This window comes from Onychostoma macrolepis, chromosome 02, assembly GCF_012432095.1.
Source record: "Onychostoma macrolepis isolate SWU-2019 chromosome 02, ASM1243209v1, whole genome shotgun sequence".
NCBI classification, from domain to species: Eukaryota; Metazoa; Chordata; class Actinopteri; order Cypriniformes; family Cyprinidae; genus Onychostoma; species Onychostoma macrolepis.
In genome coordinates, this window is record NC_081156.1 from 34,489,361 (window position 1) to 34,502,639 (window position 13,279).

Genomic DNA, 13,279 nt, shown 5'->3' on the forward strand with positions numbered 1-13,279 from the left:
TCTGAACAGATGCAGTGACAGGCAGACATGCAAATGACTCTCAAGCCCCGCCTCACAAAAAAACACACGCTGTAAATTCAGCGCATCATGCATCAACGGCCGGGGAAGCATTCGCCAAATGTGACGCACATGCACAAAACACCCTAAATAATAGTAGTGATGTCACTGTATTCTCCTGTGTGTGACAGCAGAGCAGCGCATCGCGGCAGCCAATCAGATCAGAGCAGGAACAGGAAGTCAAATGAGAGATGCTGACTTCACCCTTTATGTGCTGAAAAGGAATTAATAACTCACAGTCATAGATGTTAATGCCCCTGAAATAAGAAGAAATTTGAATTAAAAAATTTAAGTCGAATTTTTAAAGATGTCGAATGATGGGTTAAAGGTGTAAAAAGTGGAAAAACAACACAAGAGTTAATGGTTTAATCATCAAGGACACATTAAATTGATCAAAAGTGACAGATTTCTATTTGCTGTTCTTTTAAACATTCTATTCATCTGTGAATCCTGAAAAATAAAATGTATCACGGTTTGCACAAAAATATTGTGCAGCACGACTGTTTTCAACATTGATAATAATCAGAAATGTTATCAAATCAGCATATTAGAATGATTTCCGAAGATCATGTGACACTGAAGACTGGAGTAATGATGCTGAAAATACAGCTGCGCATCACAGAATGGAAAACATAAATTAGAATAATATTTTACTGTTTACTGTAAAGAGACTTCTTTCAAAAGCATAAAAAGTCTTACCAACCCCAAACTTTTGAACGGTAGTGTATATTAAAAAAATATGAAAATCAGAAAATAATATATATATATATATATATATATACAATTACATATTGTATTTTATATAATATATTTTTTATCATTATTTATCTATTTATATTATTTTAAAAAATAAAACGAAAATGCTTTATGTACTCATCGGCATACAGGCTTTGTAATTTTCAACCAAGCTATATTTTAAGTTGCAGTTAATAAAAATGGTTGAGTAAAATAGGCACATTATATCAATTTATTGATCCGAGGCCCCTGAACTGAATCAAATCGTAATCATATTGAAGCATGTTTTGAGATATCAGCAAACGTTGATGATATCTGAGAGAATCAATGTCAGATTGTATCTTGATGAAACGTTCGTTTTACACTCCTAATGAATATATGCTGTATATAAATCTGTTAAGCATTATATAATGCACACAGCTCATTTTATGCCTCAATTTTAGCTCCAAGTCTGATCAGTTAGTAAAGCAATGGCACTATCAATGCACCAGCATTTAAACAGTAAAAATGAATAGTGATGCATGACTCAGAAAGCCTACTGTTTGTTAAATGAAATGTCGATGTGCATTCAGTGCCTTTCTTTGACTCTGACTGACTGCAGTGTGAGATGAATGGAGCTGATAGTGACTAAAGCTCAAATTAAACAACGCATCTCAATCGCCAGCATTGCGCTCACGTATCCGCCAGAGAAGTTCAGGGAGTTCGCTTATCTCGCGATTATTAACCTCACCGGCAGACAATGCACGTCTAGACGGATCTGAACGTAAATATTAAGCCGAATGTGCTTTTGTGGGGCTCGTCTTGAAGCGTGGGAACGCGGGGAAAGCGTGCGGCCGTCTGAATGCCAGCGCAGCAGGTGAAGAAGGACCCTAGAGGTCAAGGTCAAACCCGTCTGGGGCCGCATGCAAATGAGCCGGCTGATTAATATGCAGCGAGGGTCCGTGTTTGCTCAAGTTCACGCTTCCTTTGTGTGATTCTGGTCTGAAGAGCGCTTGAGACGAGAGTGCAAACACGTCTCGTGTTCATTTAGAGTCTCTCTCTCTCTTTCTTTTGTGTCTGAAGTAACACACTCTTATAAGGAAGTGTCACTCATCTGACGTTTATCTGGGCGGTGTCGCCGTGGTAACGCTCAGAGAATTCTGGGAAGACTCCTTATGTTCCGGTGTCTTTACTGGCTCGTCATTTCTATGTTTTAAAGATGTAGAGCTCATATTTCACCTCCAAATCAAATTTGCATAAATAAATTGATTAGTCCTTTAAGGTTTTTTTGTAGCGTGGCATTATTTTCATGAGAAATAAGCACAATTTACCCTCAAATTCTTATTACAGTTGAATAAAATGAATATGAAAATGATAATAATAATAATAATAATAATATGATTTTACATACTAGTTTCATCCTACTGTAATACAGACTACTGTATTATTATTTTTTTATTATTATATATTTTTCATACAGTATTGTTTTAACTGTACAATATTTACATCATTCATTTACTCACATAAATATTCACATAATACAATTTTTTCATACCAGTTTCATTCTACTCTGAGACCACTGTATAATAATAATAATAATAATAGTATTATATAATAATAATAATAATAATGACATTATTCAACTGTACAATATTAACATTATTAATCTACATAAATATTTACATATTAATAATATAATTTTTCATACTAGTTTCATTCTACTGTAATTATTTTTACTATTATTATTACTACTACAGTAGAACATAAAATAGTAGTAAATTAATAATGCACATATTGTACCGTTTAAATAATAAAGTCAATATTTTTACTATTATTATGACATTATTATTTAAATGGTACAATGTTTGCATTATTAAACTACATTAATATTCACATAATAATATTTTTCATTATTCTACTGTAATAAGACTACTCTATTAATAATAATAATAATAATAATATAGTAAAAATAATGACATTTACATATATTTACATATTAATATAATTTTTCATACTAGTGTAATTATTCTGTAATAATAACAATAATTGTAAAAATAACTACATTTGAACTGTACAATGTTTATAGAATGTTTTTTGTTTTACTACTTTTATTTTGATTTAAATAAGTATTACTGTAAATGAATGAAAATACTGTATTACTGCTTCTAATGAGAATCAATGAGAATACTGCAGATAATGCAAATGCATAATGTGTGTCTTAATTATCATGAAAATAATGTTAAAATTCAGGGCCATTAAAGTCTTAATGGAGTCTTTATGCAAAAAAATTGCATAAAGTCTTTTAAAGTCTTTATGCAAAATATATTTTCTTTTTTTTTCTTTTGATTTTAGTGGTGAAATGTGACTCAAATGTGACACAGCCGTCATGTCCATTAGTTTTTATTCTTCCTCTTCACCATCATCTCACCTACAGAAGTTTATCTTAAATAAGGTGATTCTCACCTGATCGACGTTCATTTTTTGACGGTGGTGTTTCTGAGGAGAGTTTTATTGCTCAAATGTTGCTCATTTAAAGCTCAAGAGAGTTTGTTTTATCTGAAATGTTTCCTCTGAATAAAGCAAAAAACTCAATGTGAAAAGCTGAGTTCACACTGAGAGGGATGAAGATGTTTGGGATCTCGGCAAATCTGAGCACATCTCTTCTCAGGATAAAGTACTTTAAGGACACAGAAATGTAAGCTCGATGTGCAATTAAACGAGAGCATGTCATTAACTATAAATGCACTGGACGTTAAAAGACATGCTGCCATTAATTCTTTAAGCATCTCCTCCAGTTCACTTTCCAATTTAAGCTTGATTTGCTCAGTTCAGCTTTATTGGTGTGACTAAAGCTTCTAATGTTACGATCTGCAAACAGCATCTATTCGGATAAAACAACAACATTAACTGCTGTAGTTTAACAGAGCTTTTAATGGTCTCTGAACTCAGTAACGCTGCTTTGTGCTCGTCTCCTCCTCCTCTTTTCTCTCTGTCAGCTCAGTCGTTCTCTCGCCCGCTGCTCAAAACCTTTCCGCCGTGTCAACAGAATGTCCCGTCAGCTGGGGCTCCTGTCCATCATAACGTCCATCTGTCTGTCTCTCTGCGGCTCTGTGCCAAATCCTATGTAGGCAGCCTTTTAAGGCCACATCTGCAACAAAATACACTGTTTTGAAAGGTGGAGAGCAGGATTCTGCTGCTTTCTAAGATCATTTCATTGCATGTATCCTGCGTGGAGATTCACAGATACATTGTGATAAAATCAGGTGATAAAAATCCACCCTAGATTGCATACAAAGACAGAAATGTTGATTCGAAATTTATAAAGGGAAAAAAATCTTATGCATATATATATAATTAATTATGAAATACACATTTAATATATGTATGTACAGTATTTATATATATGCATGCATGCATATTCATTATTTATTTATATTTATAAAAAAAGTTATATATATATATATAGTATGCATATATTTATATTATTTATAAATATAACATATTATATGCATATATCGTTTTCATAGTCATGCATATTTTTTATAAATATCATTTATAATTAGTGCTGGGCAACGATTAATCAATGTTAATTATATGTAAATATTTATAAATTTAAAAACGTTTTTCATGCTTGCTAAATGCCAATATGCATTTTTTGATAAACAATATATAATAAACATGAATGTTTCTCTCTCGCTGCTGCGGTTGGATTTCAGCTCCTGAAGTCTTGATCAACTTTAAAGGTGTGCAGAATAAGTCGTACAAATAGATTTCGCTGAGCTGTTGGCCTGAATGAGGGTCAGTTTCTGCTTTCTCATCACCACATTATATTTGGAAGCAGATGACCAGTGCGTTTGGGCCACCTGCTTTTACCGTCAGGCATGTGGATCGGACAGCTATGAGGACAAACCCAGGGGTCCTGATTTCAGGGGTGGGAGGACAAGCAGCAATACTTGTCTTTGAAAATGAATACTAGTGTACTGCATGTATGTACTGCGTCTTGCCCGCAGTTTCGTAAGAATAGCATGTGAAAGCATGCAGTAAATACACGTTACACACTGTAGCACTGTTGCGACATGATACAAATGAAAACATTTTTTTTGCATTTTTTGTCTAACTTAATGGTATACACAATGTCGTATTTAGAAGTTTGGGATGCATACGATTATTTGTCTCGTCTGCTCACCAGGGCTGCATTTATTTGACCAAAAATACTGTAAAAATAGTGAAATATTATTACAATATAAAATAGCTGTTTTCTATGTGAATATCTGTTAAACTGTAATTTATTTCTGTGATGCGCAGCTGTATTTTCAGCATCATTACTGCAGTCTTCAGTGTCACATGATCTTCAGAAATCATTATAAGATGCTGATTTGCTGCTCGAGAAACATTTCTGATTATTATCAATGTTGAAAACACTTGTGCTGCACAATATTTTTGTGGAAACTGAGATACGTTTTATTTTTCAGGATTCACAGATGAATAGAAAGTTCAAAAGAACAGCATTTATTTGAAACAGAAATCTTTTGTGGTCTTTACTGTCACTTTTGATCAATTTAATGCATCCTTGCTTAAAAAGGTTTTAATTTCTTTCAAAAAATCCACATCATTCTATATATTCTGCCACTATAATACAAAATATAAAGAAATGTATCTATATATAAAGAAAAGTATCTATATATGTGTATTTTCACAGAATGAAACAGTACGAGTGATGACATTAGAGGAAGTGACTGATTTAGGAGTGTGTGTGTGTGTGTGTGTGTGTGTGTGTGCGTGTGTGCGCCGTACCATCAGTATTTGCCCTCTGGGTCTCATTTCATGGTTTAAAAAAAGATAATGAAAAGCTACTTGAAAATGGTCTATTAAAACCGTGGAGCAGATCACAGCACGCTCCTATTAACGGCGCAGACGAGAGGCAGCTGCTGTGAGCTCCGCGCTCGGCCTCATTCCCCGCGTCTCCGGAGGATCCAGCGGTCAGAGCAGAACCGGACGCTCCCAGAGCTGCCGACTGGTCAGCAGAAATAGTTTGACCTGAATCACAAATGCACCGAAGAGTCTGATACTGAAATAGTCATACAGACCGGCACTGAGAAGCTGTGTTTTAATGGAATAGTTCAGCCAGAAATGAACTTTTGCTGAAAATGTACTCCTCCAAGATTAGGATGAGTTTGTTTGTTTGTTCATCAGATTTGGAGAAATGTAGCAGTGCATCAGTGTCTCAGCAATGGCTGCTCTGCAGTGAATGGGTGCCATCAGAATGAGAGTCTGATAAAAACATCACAATAATCCACAGCACTCCAGTCCATCAGTTAACATCTGGAGAAGACAAAAGCTGAAACTAATCCAGCATTAAGACGTTTTGAACTAAAATACGAGTCCATAATCCATAATAACGCTTCCTCCAGTGAAAAAGTGTTCTGGTCTGAATCAGGAGAGAAATCTGCACAGATCAAGCACTGTTTACAAGCCAAAACAGCTCTAAACAAATATGTGGCTGGATTTTGATGCGAGAGACACCAAGAGATGCACTTTTTCACTGAAGGAAGCGTGGATTATTTTGATTGATGTAAATAATTGTTTTTTATTTTATTTTAGTATCATTGAGATACTATTATAGTTTTTATTTATATTCTGAATCACTTTTTTTTAATATAGTTTCTGTTTTTATTTAAATTTAAAAAAAATTCTGTGCTGTTTTTAGCACTTTTTGTTTGTTTTTTAAATATATGTCTGTATAGTTTTTATATACAATTTTATTCCAGTTTTAGTTTTAGCTATTTTAGTATTTGAGAAATAAAGTATATACTGTATATATATATATATATATATATATATATATATAAACACACACACACACACACACACACACACACACATAAATACATACATATATACAGTCAAACCAAAATTTATTCAGACACCTTCAACATTTCTCACATTATATCACAGTTTATTCGCTATAGTTTAGAAAATGCTAATAAAATATGAGAAGAACGCAGAGTTAAACTGTCAGAACTAATTCATCTTGATAATGTCAGATAACTTTGATAGAAAGGTATGCAATGAATTAAATTTAAGTACACAATTAGGCAACCGATTACCAAGCAATGCTTAATTTTGTTCAGTTAATGTTTACTTTATATGAAATATTGAATTTTTTAATGGTATTAATTTTAGTTTCTGTTTTAGTTAACCATAATAACCCTGAAGACAAGACAGATTTAATAAGGTAATCATAAAAATTGCCCTTACTAGGGCAAAAAATGTAAATCCATTCACAATAATGAAAAAAGTCCTTACTGAAAAGTTAATTTCTGACCACAAATGTTACACATTTTTAATCTTTTATTCTGTGAAATTGCTGTAAATTCAGGGATATTTCCTTGTAGTTTTCTGGAGTTTCTGCCTCCCTCTCTCTCTCTCCGCTGAGAGTTGGTTTCTGCAGTGGATGCGGAATAAAGGATTTCAGGGCTTTAACAGACAGGCGGTGACCTCTGACCCCGGCCCGCCGCGGGGATGCGGTTCCCATAGGCCACGGCTCCCATTCAGCGCACAGTCACGGCCTCTTAATGCAGCTCACAGTCTCTGGATTCAGTGGAGGTGTGATCCGATGACATGTATTTTTAATGAGGGGCGACGTCTTTGTTGGCCAGACACAATATCCCGGCGCTGGAGAATGAGAACGGGCCCCTGGCGGTCCCGCATGCAAAATCCCACTAGATGTTTTCCTTTTTAATCTGTCATTCTCTCGTTTCTCCACCTCTTTCTCTGAGTTCGGTGGCTTTGGCAGTCAGATACGGAAAAAAGAAGAAAAGTGTCCTAGAAAAGTTAGTCTCTGTTAGAGCCTGTGATAATGTTGTCACAAAGCAGACCGCCCAGAGATCACAGAGTTACCGTTAAACACAATCATACAGCGCTTTGAGAAAGTAAGATCGGGTTAGGAACTGTAAACATGGGTAGAAAGCATCTTCAGACCATTCACACACATTAACACACAGTGACAGTAAAGACGTTTATAATGTTACAAAAGATTCCTGTTTCAAATAAATGCTGTTTCTATTCATCTGTGAATCTTTACAAATAAAATGTATCACGGTTTCCACAAAAATATTGTGCAGCACAAGTGTTTTCAACATTGATAATAATCAGAAATGTTTGTTGAGCAGCAAATCAGCATATTAGAATGATTTCTGAAGATCATGTGACACTGAAGACTGCAGTAATGATGCTGAAAATACAGCTGTGCATCACAGAAATAAATTACAGTTTAATATACATTCATATAGAAAACAGCTATTTTAAATTGTAATAATATTTCAATTTTTTTGCTGTATTTATGAACAAATAAATGCAGCCTTAGTGAGCAGAAGAGACTTCTTTCAAAAACATTTGAAAAACTCTCCTAACCTTAAATCTGAGGACAGTAAAACAGTAAATGCAGTAAATTCCTCAAATGTTTGGTACATCTTCTCTAGAGTTTTAGATCTCAAAAATGTCTCAAACTGTGCTCAAATTGCCACAAATCGTCTATACATATTTATTTTATAGCTGTATTGGACTTGTGTCTATTGTCTTCTAAGGAACATCTGAGACAAAGTTGATACTTCATTCAAACAAAATTGAAGTCTCGTAAATTTTGTCTCATATTTGTGAAGATCTCGGAGTTTGACAATCAGTGCTGAAAACACACACACACACACACACACACACACACACACACACACACACACACGTTTGTTTTAGTGGTTTACGGGGACTCTCCATAGGCGTAATGGTTTTTATACTGTACAAACTGTATGTGCTATTGCCCTACACCAACCCTACACCTAAACCTACCCCTTACAGGAGACTACAGGCATTTTTAGATTAAAAAAAACACCATTTAGTATGTTTTTTAAGCCTTTTGTTTTACGGGGACATAGGCAGTGTCCTCATAAACCACCTTCAAATTGTAATACCTCTGTCATACCCATGTTATTATACAAATATTGTCCCCGTAAACCACAAAAACCAGTACACACACACACACACACACTCAGTAGTCTGCTCTAGTGTGACATTAACACACATCTGTCAGTCAGCATGTCATCAAAACTCACTATTTATTTACAAAAGCTTTTCCTCACATTTGGTTCATGGGTGTAAGTTACCACGGTAAAAATACCCTTGGTGTTACACAGTTACCATAAAACCGAATATTTATCAACTTTAAATGCTACTCAGTTTTATAAACATAGAAAATTAGACAAACATGTAAAACGTGCGTATGAAACATTATTTTTTGCTATTCAGAAATCCTTGATTGAACTGATCTGAGTGATGTTAAATATGCTGTATTTGATAGCGTTTATGATCTGTGTGTGTTTCCGTTGAGATGAGGTGGAGCTGTTGAACCTGATCTCCCAAAAATAATGTCTGGGTCTAAACACACACACACACACACATGGCTCTTATCACCCTGGACAACGACCTCTGTGTCTGTCTATAGGCTCAGGTCACTGCACAGTCTGTCTGGGCCTCTCTCTCACACACACACACACACACACACACACACACACACACACACACACACTCTCTCTGTCTGGGTTCCTAACATGACCTCTGGTTCCGGGGCAAAGAAACCCCCTGAGACCCAAATAACACGACCCACGGGACAATAAATGTAGACACACACACCTCCAAACGTCTCGCTTTCATGAGCGTCACATGATCACAAACATCAACTTATTACATTAAAGCGACAGTTCCAACATTTACTCACTCTCAAGATGTCCCAAACATTTAAAGCATTTTAAATATTGTAGAAATAGCAAACGAATGCCTGTATTCGCTTTTTAAAGCTGTTTCATGAGACATTAAAGCTTTGTTTTAACATGGAAAATTAATACAATAAAAACTACGACTGTCGAGGTGGAAAAATTCCAGTTTTTGATGTCCTATTCCCACACACACATCTCAACTGTACCACGCGGCTGAAAGTACAGCCTGATATGAATAAAAAAATGAATTCAAATTAACTAAACAATTACACTTGCAAGAACGCACATAACTTGTACTCAAAATGAGTCTAAAATGTAAAATAATAAGCCTAATTGTAATTAGGGATAAGCACAAACATTACTGTATATTCAGAAAATGTTAACAATTCATTTAAATACAGTTTTATTTATAATGCATTTTAATTTTGTAAAGTCATGATTTTGTTATAACGATTGCAATGGTTACTATTTACTATTTTTCAGTCTTATTTTTAATGCATTGAATTAAAACCAGTTGTTTGACCTTCAAACATCACTATAATTATTAATTATAATAGTAGTATATGAAACCCACAACAATTAAAAAACAAAAACATACAAAAATGTGCCATCCCTGTTTTAAAAGTGAGATTTCAACGATATTTTGACCGCTGAACTAGAAAATGCCCCAATGCCCTCAGATGATGAAAGATATTTCGAGAAATAACATGATACTGTTTGGTAACTATATGAATATTTTATGATTTTAAAATTCAAAGAGTTCCATGGTATTGCTTGCATTGTATATCCAATGGTGTGTTTTTTTACGGGTAATTCTATGGTATTTTTGTAAGTGTGAATAAAATTGAATGCATTTTTTCTGTCATTTAATCTCATATAAATACAGAACGATGGACTAATGTTTTCATGCTCTTTTCCGCAGTCCTGTGTCACCCTGAAGACTCACTGATGTCACTTCCTGTACTGCTGAACAGGAAGCTGGAATCAGCTGGAGGATGAAATCACCTGGAAACAAACAAACACCATCAGAAACAAGATTGTTTTTTTTTGAGGAAAATCGGTCCTATCTCTGGTTTTTATGATCTTGTTCATTTTTTTTTTTTAGTGCAGAAAACTAAAACACTGTGGATATTTGCTGATGTCCAGCATCACCTGCAGAAGCACATTCAACCAGGTAAGAGAATCTAGTAATGCACATGCCGTTGTTAAACACGCTTAGAGTTGCATTTCAACATATGCACATAACAGCTCTATTTCACACACACACACACACACACACACACACACACACACACACACACACTCATCTCAAGCTCTCAGGATGTATTACAAAATCTGTAAATGAATATTTTAATAACACTTGGACCTGTAATTTAGATTTACTAATGCAATGACCCTCAGAAACGCTTCATTCACCTGATTCAGTAATTAATACTGCAATGAGTAATTGCGTATCAGTAAAGCTGCAATTCATCATTGTGTACTTGAGTAATAATGAATGTGTGATGATTTTCAATAAAGCTTCTACGTATGATATTTGACACTGTCTGGTGTGAGTATTTGATATTGTGGTTTACGCCATTATATAAGTAGGTTTTAGGTATTTGATTGTAAAGTGTGTGTGCATGCATATTCTGCATGTAATGCAAAGTCGTGTATAAGTGTGAGATCAGAGTGTTTAATATTGTTGATCATTCATTCACTAACATGAAGACTTATTCTATGACATAAATAATGGATTAATGAGTAGAAATAACTTTATGACCACAAAGTAAACGAGTCAACTATTAATATATATAAATGTTTCACAATTGTGATATTAATGTTATGATGATAACATTACAGATATTGATACAACAGAGCTGACCAACTTTGTTCTTATTGCTTTCGAATAAAAATATATATTTTTTTAAAAATCACAAATTAAACATTTGTTTAATTATATGTTTTAGTAGATACACAAGGTTTCATGCCATGTAACTACTGGGGAACTGATACGGGAAGCCCAAAAACAAACCAAAAAAAGAGACTTTGAATCTGTCAATCAAATCAATCAATCTGTCGCATCTGTCAATCATCATTCAATCTGCAGACGCGCGCGCGCGCGTAAAAATCGCGCAAATGTCACTACAGGACAAAAAAAAAAAAAGTTGAGGCTTTTTCTCAAGAGTCTGACACTGAAATGGCTTTTTGCCTCCAGACGAAGAAAAAAAAGGAGAAATCATCTTTAAGAATATTCTTAATTCAACTTCGACCAAACGAGAAGCCAGTCAGGACCTTCCGTACGGATCGAACTAAATATAGAAATAAATAAGAAACCAACAAAATCCTATTTTAATATCGATCAGACGTTTTTTTGTGTTTTGTGTGTTTTTGTATTGTAATTGTGTGATGCACTGATTTCCAAATCAATCTGCTGGTGTGCACATGCGGGAGATTCTGAGCCGCTGGCTCTTTAAATAAAAAATAAAGATTATTTACATTCCACTGTGGACACGCCCCTTTCTGACATCCTCCAGTCAGCTGTTTCCACAACTGGGACATCATTTCCTGTGAAGTACAGTGAGCCATTAAACCAAATACAGTGCATGCAAGTTCTTATAAAAATTCTACATTTATTGGCATTAAAAAAAAAAAAAATGTATTGCATGTTAAATAAAAGCAATTCATAGCAGTAATAATAATCTATATCTGTATAGTGTTATTGTGGGAACATTTGCCTGATTACAGCATGAAAAGAGGATCTTCTGTGTATTACATGAGAGAGTGCAGTGACTCTGAGGAGGAGTGAATGGAGGCAGCAGCAGCGGAGGCTGCTGTGCTGTAAATTATTCATGAGCAATTTGAATACATGCAAATACATTGGCACAGCTCCAGGTACCTATGGCAACGCCCGATGACCCCGCCCACAGCATCAGCACCAGCACCAGCAATCCTGCATGTTCGAGTGCTTTTGTTCATCTGTGCGAGAGCTCGAGGACAAAAACAATTAAATCTGTGACGTCATACAACCACTAAATATTCAACAAATGCATATTCATATATGTAATGTATAATAATAATAATAATGATGATGATGATTGTAAAAGATTTTACAATATAAAACATTGTATTATTAAAAATAATAATGATTATTATTATTATTAATTAATAATAAATATTAACACAATAAATAACAATTTTATATTATTTTAAGTTTGTTGTTATTAATTTATCATTAATAAATAATAATAATAATAATAGTAATATGTTATATTTTTGTTACATTATGGTATATTATTAATATTATTGTCATTATATATACCGATAATAATAGATAATTTTATATTATTTTAAAATGGTTGTTGTTGTTAATTTATTATTGATAAATAATACAAAATAAACAGTAAATAATAATATTTTATTATAATATAACATTAGCAATAATATTAATAATAGTTATTTTATTATTTTCAAATGATGATGATTATGCACTTTCAAATAAGTTGTTTAGTTTCTAAAAATTATTTAGATTAAACATAATTAAAAAATAAACTATAATGAACTAAAACAGCATTGTATTAAGACAGAGGGGTCGATCAGGTCAAGTTCAGGGGTTTCTAGAATCAAAGCTGGATGAATAAACCCTGTTGAAACAATCCACATTCACCACTCTCAAAAATCTGGCTTGTTTCAACCCAATTTTAGGTCAAATATGGACTAACCCAATTGCTGGGTTAAAAATGGAATTCAAAAATTTAACC